The following is an 11,246-nucleotide window of genomic DNA, read 5'->3' as shown; positions in this document are numbered from 1 at the left end:
AAAAATTTGCAATCTAAACAAGGCCTTGATTTCTTTTCTCTTCTTTATAATGATTAGAAGACGGAGGATGCTCCGGTTCATGTCTTCTCTATCATGTTTTCTCTCTTTTATTTACCCCGTTTTTTTGGCTGCCCTTTTGCCTCGAGCATGCCAAAAACTATTTGTTTGCTGCCTCGGTAATTGTAGAAAGACGAGCCGTGTTTGTCTTGGCAACAGCAACATCTTATACCAATCTAGTAGTTGAGCAGCGAGTTTCATTTGCTTCAGAGTAAGATGCCATGATATACAGGCGCGGTTTCGATCTTGGTCTAAAGTTTAACAACTAACCTTTAGGCTATTTTAATTCTTAAGGCTCCAAACAGAAGGACTAAAGTGTTCTCTAAAGTTTGGACCATTATACAAAAACTTTACACAAGTGAGCTAAAATGGTCCAAAGTTTTAGTCCTCAACTTTAGCCACTAAACTTAAGACTAGAGAATCAAACAGACCCATAATATAGCTACGACACCTATGGACATAGCCGCTGAGAAGCAACGAGACGCCAGCTTGTAATGCGCTCGCTTTCTTTTTGAGATTGTGCCTACAGCTTTACACCATAAGATGACCACAAGCGTCTCATTATCTGTAGACTTGCACAATCTATTACTAAGATACTTCCTCCATTCTAAATTTTAAGTCATAGCTTTTACTTACAATTTAATATGAAGAAAGTAATAGTGTATTAAAAATACAAGCACCCATGCCGAGTCAGTAGACTCAAAACCTAAGTGGCTATGTCCGATCATACGAAACTTAAGTAAACAACACGCCACTAAAATAGTTTTAGAAGACAGCTGCTTTTATTTATAGAGGTGATAAAAAATTATTACTATCTTCAAAAATGCCTAGTGGTGTTCAGAGGTGATCGGTCCATTTATATAAGGAGAAAGTCAAAGAAAAGGTAGACTCTCTAAATGAATTTCATGAGCAATCCTCTTAAGAAGGCCGCCTCAAAGAATAACCATTGGCCTAGATATATCTCTTAACATTGTGCCTCTATTAATCAATTTTCAGAGGCAGGTTTGGTAAGAAGTCTTTCTCTAGCCATTAGCAGGTGGGCCTCTTAAGTGTGATGTGTATGTATATCGACAGAGATGCACGTCTTAGATCTCCATCTTTATAAATAGTTGTTGCAAAAAGATTCATAACTTTTGTATATCAAGTTGGATGCAGACGTCATTTATATCAAAATTATAGAGGTTAACAAGATCTACAACTTTATAGTTAGAAAGTTTTTATTATAGTTATTTAGTGTATCAATTTTTTGTTTCAAGTATCATATTGAGAAATTCAAAATTAAAAATTTTCGAAAGACCTTGAATGCTAACATGGTTTATATAGAGTTGTAGGGCATGTTTGAATTGTGTCTTACATGTGTGCTAACAAGTATTTTATTTGAAGTCATGTATAGTCCCAAACAAATATGTGTTTTAAGTTCACATATTTGAGTTGCATTTTTAAAAATTTGTATAAATTATTGTCATGTATATTAATATAATTATAATAATGTTTTAGCCACATTAGTATATGATTTGTTAAGGAAACACATTTCGTGATTCCGAAAACATAAAGATATAAAATATATAGCCATCACTAATTTATAAATGTATGCTTAATTTGCAAGATGGCACTATATATATGTTTACTTAAATATTTTTTTATATTAATAGTAATAAAATAGGTAATTTATTTAGAAACATATCAAGACGCAATTCATAGTTACTTAAATATTTTTATAATGGCAAACTTTGGTAAGTTAGATGTAGATTTGAGAGGGGTATTTATTTATTCTATTTTTTGTAATTGTAGAGAGGTAATTCAAATGCAAATTTAAAAGGTTGTTTAGATTATCTATCATAATAGCATGGTGAGTAATTTAGATGCAAATTAAGGATATTATTTATATTATGTTTCATAATGGCATAAGACGGTAATTTGATGCAGTTAGGGTTTTTAATCATTAAGTGGGTAATTTCTGAGAAAACAGAATAGATATGATATTATTATTAACGATGATTAGAGTCAGCCAAACTAATGGCCACGTTTTTTTAGACTTGTGTTAAAAATATTATTGATAACCTTATAAATTTAAGACAATAACATAAGAATTTGTAACGCATTGCCAAAATCGAGGTAAAAGTGTTTTTTTTCAAAAAAAGGAAATGCTATGGGTAGGGCGCCCGCTCGTCAGGACCCTTGCGTTGGTGGGCCTCGTGCCAGACCGAACAACCCAACACTTTCATTCGCACAATCGCACCCATCATGCGTTTTGCTAAAAAACCAAAAATCTCCACTCTTACTTTCCTCTCGACCGCTGCATCGCGACCGCACCGCTGCGCCCGCACTGCCGTGGCGTGCTCCACCGCGGCGCTCTCCACCACGCACCCAGCTGGCCACCATCCTTCCTATCCACCACGCCGGCCGCCATCCTCGCTCTCCACCGTGCTCATCGTCTGTCGTGTGGCTTCCGTTTCGCATTACGCCCGCCCGATTGCTTTTGTCCCTTTCCGACGACAACTCGTGCCAGGAGCGGCGACTAGTAGGCCTTCCCCCCTCTCTCTCCACCATGCTCGATCCACCTCCTCCTCCCTCGGCAACAGAATCCAGCAATGCGAACGAGATCGGGCAGGGACATAGTTTTGAAAGTCAACGACTACGACGCGCCTAGTCGCGCCTAGTCGCTAGGCTATGGCCCGGCGCCTGGACTAGGGGGTAGTCGCCCCTCAAGTCGACGGGAGCGCCTAGGCGGCGCTAGGCGGTGCCTTCGCGCGACTCGGCGGCGCCCAGAAGCCCTAGGCGACGCGGAATCGACTCGAGTCGGCTCGGGTTTCCCAGCGCGCGCAAAATACTACGCGGCGGCCGACGAGCGCGCGCGCGGGAAAGGTTGGCGCCGGGGGGAAATTGCCACGCGCACGCGACGGATAAGGCCGCGTATGGGTACCGAAGCCGAGCGCGACGCTATTCCACTGCTAGGCGACGCTCCTCTCCACCGGGAAGCAGCTTCTACCGGCTCCGATGCTCCTCCCCGCCCGCCAGTCCGTTCTGACCTCGTCCTCCTCCACTCCTCCCTAGTCTCCGCCTAGCTCGTCCTCCTCCCCACATCGAAGCCTCAAAGGGCCTCCCCGCCGACCAACTCCCCGCCGCCCAGTACCCTCTCCAGCGGGCATCTCCCTCAGGTGGAGCCCCAGCCCCCAAGGCCGACGCCCGAAGCCAAAGGTATGTCCTCCCCTGCTCTGCTTTGCTCCCTTGAACTGCTCTGCTCTGTTTCCCTGCTGCTCTCCTCTCCTCTGTTTCTAAAATCTAAAGTATGAATCTATGAATTGTTGTAGTACTGCATGTATATATCATTATATCTGATTGCTTGTTCTGAAATCTGATTGCATGTTCTGAAACTCAGATTGGTTGATTGCTACAGCCTACAGGCATACTGATTGCTTTGATTTCTGAAATCTGAAATCTGATTGCATATACTGATTGGCTAATTGATTTGATTGCATGTGTATGTTTGTAATTTGTTGATTGTTCAGATGACAGAAATAGAGGGTCAACCTAACTCTAGAAGTGCAACAGCAGGAGGAAATGTCTTGAGAAGGAACTCAGATGATGTGGGATGGGAGTTTAGGGTTCTTGTTAATCTGAACAACAAGGACCAGGTGAAGTGCATACTCTGTGACAAGGTCATGTTTGGAGGGGTCTATCGGTTGAAGCAGCATATCGCCCAGGAAAGAAAGAATGCAAAGAATTGCAAGGGCACAAAGACCTCCAAAGAGAAGTTAAAGGAGGCTCAAGAAAAGTGCAAGAAAGCACTAGATGAAGCAAAAAGGAAGAGGGAGGAGAAGATTGTTCGTGAGATAGAACTTAGAGAGGAAGTTCATGTATCTAGGGTTGGAACCTCAGAGGAAGTCACTTGTGTTGGAAGTTTAGAGCCTCACAAATTAGGCCCCATGGACAAATGGACAAAAGCTATTGATCCTACAGCAACCAAATCTGAATCTTTGACTCAACAAAAGCTGAACAAGGAACTTTGGAAAGAAAGATTACATGAGGTGCATAAATATATTGCAAGATGGACCTATAACCATGGTAATTTCCTTGCTGTTTTTTATTGCAGATTTCATTGGATGCTATGCTACTACCTATTGCTGTAGTAATGCACTAATTTCCTTTCTTTGTAACATTGGCAGCAATACCATTCAATGCTTGTGACAACGATGAGTTCAAGCAAATGTGTGAAGCAATTGGATAATTTAGGCCTGGAATTGAACCGCCAACTATGTTTGACCTGAGAGGGAGATTGCTAGAAGAAGAATATGCAAGAACCAATAGTTTGCTGCAAGAACGTGAAGCCGAGAAGATGAAGAATGGGTGCTCTATTATGACCGATGCTTGGTCAGATAAGAAGAGGAGAAGCATAATGAATTTGTGCACTAATTGTGCTGATGGAACCAGTTTTATTTCCTCAAAAGAGATGTCCGATGTGTCACACACAAGTGAAGTCATCTTTGAACTAGTAGACAAAGCAATTGAGGACATTGGTGAGGATGATGTGGTGCAAGTTATGACTGACAATGCTTCTAACAACATGGGAGCAAAGAAGCTTCTGCATGAGAAGAGACCATAGATCTTTTGGACCTCTTGTGCAGCTCACACAATCAACTTGATGCTCTAAGGAATTGGCAACATTCCTCGGTTCAAGAAGGTGGTTGACCAAGCAAAGGCATTCACCATATTTGTTTATGGGCACACAAGAACACTAGAGTGCATGAGATACTTCATTGAGGGGAGAGAGATAGTAAGGCCAGGAGTGACTAGGTTTGCTTCAAACTTTCTGACTTTGGAAAGCATACAAGAGAAGAAGGACCAGCTAAGAAAGATGGTGGTTCATAGTAGGTGGGACTCACTGAAGGATGTGAAATCACATAAGGGAAAAAATGCTACAACAACTATATTGAATCCAAATTTTTGGAAGGATGTGAAGTTGACATTGGCTGTTTTTGAGCCATTGTTCAAAGTTCTTCGTTTGGTTGATGGAGATGTGAAGCCATCCATGGGTTTCATATATGGAGAACTATTGAAGGCAAAGAGACAGATCAAAGAGGCCCTTGGCAATGTTGAGTCCCGTTTCAAGGATGTTATTGACATTGTTGAGAAGAAGATGGCTGGAAGACTTGATTCTCCATTGCATTTGACAGCTTATTTGCTGAATCCACACTACAGTTATGCTGATCCATCAATCTTTGATGTCCCCAAAATAACAGAAGGTTTTATCAGTTGTGTGGAGAATTTTTATTATCATGATGAGGAAATGCAAGAACAAGCTGTCAATGTTGAACTCCAGAAGTTTTAGAGTAGAGAAGGACCATTTAGCAAGAAGCTTGCAAGGACTTTTGAAAACTTTGATTATAATCCAGGTAAAAGTTATTTCCTGATTATACATGGCTGTTTGTTGTGTTCATCTAACAAGAAATCTGCTATAACTACTAACTAATAGTGTGTTTTTTTATTTCAGCATCATGGTGGCGGCTATATGGAACTGAAACACCAACTCTACAGAAGATGGCTACAAGGATCCTATCTTTGACAGCAAGCTCTTCTGGTTGTGAAAGAAATTGGAGTGGGTTTGATGGGGTGCACACTAAGAAGAGAAACAGGCTTACTGTAGATCGCCTCAACAAGTTGGTCTACATTCAATTCAACAACAGGCTGCTTAATAAGAGAGCAAAGATCAAGTCAAAGAAAATTACTGATGTTCTCTTGTCTAGTGATACAACTGAAGCTCAAGGTTTCCTCCAAGAGAATGGAGATGATTTGGCAGTAATTGTTTTTAGAGATGATGAAGATGAGGAACTCATGGAAGGTACAGGGATACCTTGGTCTATGCTTGGAGATGCAGTGGGAGCAGAAGAACAAATAGAGCTGCGTAGAAGTGCAAGGGTGAGAGAGCTCTATGAAGGAGAAGAGTTCCAATCCGAAGAAGAAGAGTTTGATGAAGATGAGGATGACTATGTGATGGATGATTAGATGAACCCTACTGAAGAAGTGTGAGACAGCCTCATGTCATGTTTGCTTTGCTTTTGTGATCTTAGAACTCTTTGCTTTTGTCATGTGTGCTTGTGTTTTGTGTTGTGAGAACTAAGAACTGAGAATCATGTGTTGTAATGTGTGTCTTCTATCCATTTTATGTTCTCTGTTGCTGCCTGTTGTTGTCTTCTACTCTTCTCCATTGCAGTTGGACTGTTGGAGACTTGGAGCATTGCTGCATCAACTACAAGTAAGGAACATCACTTCTGTTATTCTGTATCAACTACAAGTAAGGACTAAGGACCTAAGGTATGTCTATCTAAATTATTCATGATTTCTGCTATATAAATATATATATTATGCTATATATATTATATATTATACTAAATTGGTAAAACGCCTAGCATCGCCTAGGCTAGCCTAGGCTGGACTAGTCGCTAGGCTAGGGGTCATCGCCTAGATTTCGCCTAGCGCCTAGAAAAACTTTGGGCAGGGATACTTGCGTTGAAAGAGCATGTTGCAAACGTATGTTTCAAGTGTTTCAGGTGTTTTAGAGGTATGTTGCAAGTGTTTTATATGGATGTTGCAAAGTAGATCGGGACGTTGCATATGTTGCAATGGTTGTACACGTATGTTGCAAACGTCTATTCTCGATGTTTCATCTATTTTTTCAGACGTATTATCTGGATGTTGCATATGTTTCGCATAGATGTTGTAAGTGTTTTATCTGGATGTTGCGTATGTTTGCAATGATTTTCAAGTGTTTCGCAAGTGTTTCAGACGCATGTTTCAAGTGTTTTATCTGTCTTCAGACATAAGTTGCAAGTGTTGTATCTGAATGTTATAAAAGTAGATCGGATGTATTACACATGTTGTAATGTGAGCCGTCTGCTGCAACTGCTGGAGGGGGCACGAGAGGTCAGGCGGGGGCGCGGAAAGGCGTGCTCAAAGCATCGCTCAAGCTGTCTCCCACTTATCTTTCAGGGCGTGATTGGTTGCAGAGCGAGCCTTGAGCCAGGATGGCCAGGCTGTGCAGGACCGAAGAAGTCGAGTTGAGCTCATGCATGTGGTCGTGTTTGGTTGTCTTGGCTGTTGGTTCAATACGAGACGGGGTTGTGTTTGGTTGCGTGCATGCATTAGTTTTTTGGATGTCTGACGCATGGGTCCCTGCATCCTGGGTGAATCAAGTCATCCTGCACCATGAGGGAAGGAGAAATCCAGAAGACGAAGCCGTGCAGGATGGAGGAGGGAATCTGCACGGGAGGAAGCAGAAAAAAGATGCGAGTAGAGCAACCAAACACAGACAAATGCACCAAAGGATGCGGGATGGGCCAAATGACGGTCCGGTTCGGGCAACCAATCACGCCCTCATTGAAGGGGTCAGGGGTACCACCTTTTCATTATGCATAGCAAATCCCGCCTGATCCAGTAAGCCTTCTAGAAGTCATTAATTATTTAGTCGGCTACCACCTTTTCATTATTTAATTTAGAAATATGAAAGCTGCATGTTTCAATACATATTCAAAATACTTCAAAAATATCTTATATTGGAAGGAAAATTATGTTCTAAAATAAATTACCGGTCAAATACATACATCAAAGAATGTGTAAAAGTAAAACCTATCACGACATCAGAATAAAAATTCCTTGGGGGGCAGAAACTGCGAAGTAACATATAAATATCGCGAAGGAAATCTTTTTGAGGGACAACAGTCAAGCAATTGCCACAGCCAAGGTAAATAGAGTAAATAGGGCGATGACACTATCACCAAAAACAAAAGAAAATCATTCTTGAGGAACGACTGGCGATGGCACTACTGCCAGTGCCAAGGATATATATTTTCTTGAGGTCTTGGCGCATTGAATTCAGAACCTTAGGTCTCACGCGTTTCTTCCTTATTACTACACCAAAAAAACACTAGTGACCAAGTGATAAACAATATTTATACTTTTGTTCACTTTAGTGAATATTGCAATGAATATTTGAGCCCCTAAACAATTTTGGTTTAGGTCGTCCCTCCATCCAAGGTCGTTTAATTTTTAAAAAAATAAATTTCTAAATATAAGAACTTAAAATGTAATTTTCAGACTGTAAACTATCTCAAATAGAAACATTGTTAGCTATAAAGTTGTATATCTCTTTGAGCTAGGCCACATCTACTTAAGTGTGATATGTAAGGTTTGTCTTCATCTTGATTTGAAAAGGTTATGATTTTTTTTTGGTGTTGCACCTATTTTTAGAGCCAGGCCGCATCTGCTTAAGTGAACTTAATAAGGCTTAGTGTCATATGTGTGACATGTGTTTAAATGAACTTAGCCAAGTTTAGTGTCTTATGTGTGTTAGTGAACTTAATAGAAAAAAAACACTTAACATTAACAATGATAGAAGAAGTATGCCATGTTTAAATACTAACAATCATTTCCTTGGCCTCTAACCACAAAACAAATTGCATAACCCCTAAGAAAATGTTCGTTTTCTTTGGCAGTCAAAAATACCAGCAAAGAAAATGTTAATTTTCCTTGGCGGTTAAGAAAAACACACAAGGAAATGGTATTTTTCCTCGGAGTTCTATATTAACATTCAAGGAAATGATTATTTTCCTTAGCGTTAACAATAATATTCAAGAAAAAAGTTATTTTACTTAGTGATTTCCAAATAACACTAAAAAATGCACATTTCTTTGGCGGTGCAATGGAGGTTTTCTGCAACCACCAAGAAAATGATATATCCCTTGACAGCTAGACTTTGGCGCTCAAGAAAATTTAGGGCGTCCAAGCATTTCCATTTTTCTAGTAGTGTGTCAAGGAGGTGCTCCTTTGGTTCCATAATTCTTGACGTTTCAGCAAGGTTGAGGTCTAACTTCTAGAATTTTGGTCATCAGTGACTTTAGAACATTTGGTTTCAAGACAAAAAAAAAGTTTTAAAAGTACTTTAATGAAAAATTATACTTACTGACTTTTTCACGTGTTATTGTAGAAAATCATGGTAAAAGGCTAAAAGCTATGTTCTGGAGACGGCGCATTTGTCCCTAGCTACGAGAATTAGGGAACCGGAGGAGTATTAACACTTGGTACAAACTTTTGCACTCTTTTTCTCTCATCCGTGTCCCTTTTTTTTTGCAACTTCTCTCATCCGTGTCCTAAGAGCATCTCCTAAGTCATATCCCTCTCCTCCGGTGACATTGCCATAGTGAGACCTTCCCTCGTAAATTCATGTACTGTTAGCCCATTTAGACCCCACAAAGATTCTGCTAGGAAAGAAAGGACGTCATAAAATGTTAATTATTGGATAATGCAAAAAATGGCACTCAAAACCCTTCACCGGTCATCATCTTCACCATTTAATTTAAATGCTTCATCATCCTCTATTCACCCAAGTCCATTCTGAAAATATCGTCAATCAATTTGAGTAAAAGTCTCGTCAATCAGGTGTGATCATAAACGCAAATTTGTGAATCAAACAAGAATATCTCACTCCACTATTATTTTCCCTCTCTTTTTGAAAAAAAAAATTGTGTTTATATATGCCGGTTGTCGGGGACCTAATACCAGGGTACCCCAGGAGGTGGAACCGATAACCGTCAAATATAAAAAACTTCTGGACGCATAAGGGCGCCATGTCATCCCTTGTTCGAGTGACAGGAGTTCGGTTCCGCCTCGCCCAACACCTTTGGGACGGGCTCGGTCTCGCCCGAGGGCCGAGGGATAAACTCCGTCTCGCCCGACGCCTTGAGGACGGGCTCGGTCTCGCCCGAGGGCTGAGGGATGAGTTCCGTCTCGCCCGATCCCGGAGGGGTGGGGTCAGCCTCACCCGACGCCTTTGTAGGATAACCCTGCCTCGCCCCAAAGGCTCAAGGCTAATCTCCGTCTCGCCCGACGCCTATAGGGCGGGCTCGGTCTCGCCCGAAGGCTAAGGGATAGATTCCGCCTCGCCCGATCCCGGAGGGATAGGGTTAGTCTCGCCCAAGAGATAGGGATTGGCCTCCGTCTCACCCGACGGCCCAGAACGAGCCTCGCCCTGATCGATATCTATCCCTCATAACGATGGGTACAGGACGAGACAAGACGTTCGGGTCAACCATGGCTCCAACGACCATACCTGCGCCCTGACAGGAAAAGAACTGCCAGGGAACGATACGACTGATGCTTTAGACCCTTCCAGGCGCCGCAGAGCCCAAAAGGTATTATAGGTGCGTGCACCTCACTCTGTAGAGTTGTAGGCGCCGCCTTCAGCTCTGGGACACGGAACCCAACGAAGATATACGACAACCGCTACGCTCCAAGAACGGATTTGCTATCTCCACGAACGACGGATACTCCATCACCGCGCTGTGGACCCGAGGGAGCGCGGGGCCCTCTTCCCGACCCCTCAGGTCCTCCCAGTCAGAGAGCCTTGGCCATGGCGCTACACCGGACCCCGACCCCGAATTCTCCCAACAAGAATCATGGGAACCAGAAGGCGTGTGGAGCAAGGCTGGGGGGAGGCTCCTAAGTCAAAACCACTGTACTACAACCCATACCCTGGGGGCAGCATGCTGTGACTAATCTGACATCCTACAGAGATATCGACAACATCGTAAGCACTTATCTTCCTTCGCACTCATCAGAATGGGGGACCTGATCAGGTAGACATGAGCCACAAGGCTAAGTAGAGTACGCATCCTGGAGCCCTCACCCTTGTAAAGCCAGCCCCTTCATCTATAAAAGGGGAGGCGCATCCTCCATCAAAGGGACGGGAAAAAAGAGGACCGAACAATAGAACGCACTCACACACATTCAAGCAGCTACGAAGCTCTTGACCACCTTTCAATCCTTCGATCAGAGACTTGGGACCAGTCCCTCTCTCGGCAGTTTGTATCCCTTACTACAGATCGTTACGGTGCTAATAACACAAGCAGCAACAAACTGGACGTAGGGACGTTCCGCCCGAACCAGTATAAATCCTGTGTCCTTTAGCGCACCATCCGAGCCTAACGCGCATTACTATAAATTTACTTGCCGATGCTTGTACGAAACACCGACAGTTGGCGCGCCAGGTAGGGGCTTTGCGCGTTCCAAATCAGGTCTCGGATGGCCACCCACGCAATCACCTGGGCCCCGGGCGCACCCGTGCGTTTCGGCGACCTGGATTTCATCATCACACTAGGAGGAGAGCTGGCGCTGACTCACTCAGCCGCCCCATCTCC

General features: G+C 42.7%; 1 pseudogene; it reads left to right on the top strand.

The window, feature by feature from the left end:
* Positions 1-3,566: 3,566 nt before the first annotated feature.
* LOC136470086 (uncharacterized) lies at positions 3,567-6,384 on the top strand (annotated as a pseudogene).
* The last annotated feature ends 4,862 nt before the right edge of the window (positions 6,385-11,246 follow it).

This window comes from Miscanthus floridulus, chromosome 8, assembly GCF_019320115.1.
Source record: "Miscanthus floridulus cultivar M001 chromosome 8, ASM1932011v1, whole genome shotgun sequence".
Taxonomy (NCBI): Eukaryota; Viridiplantae; Streptophyta; class Magnoliopsida; order Poales; family Poaceae; genus Miscanthus; species Miscanthus floridulus.
This window is presented reverse-complemented; position numbering and strand designations above follow the sequence as displayed.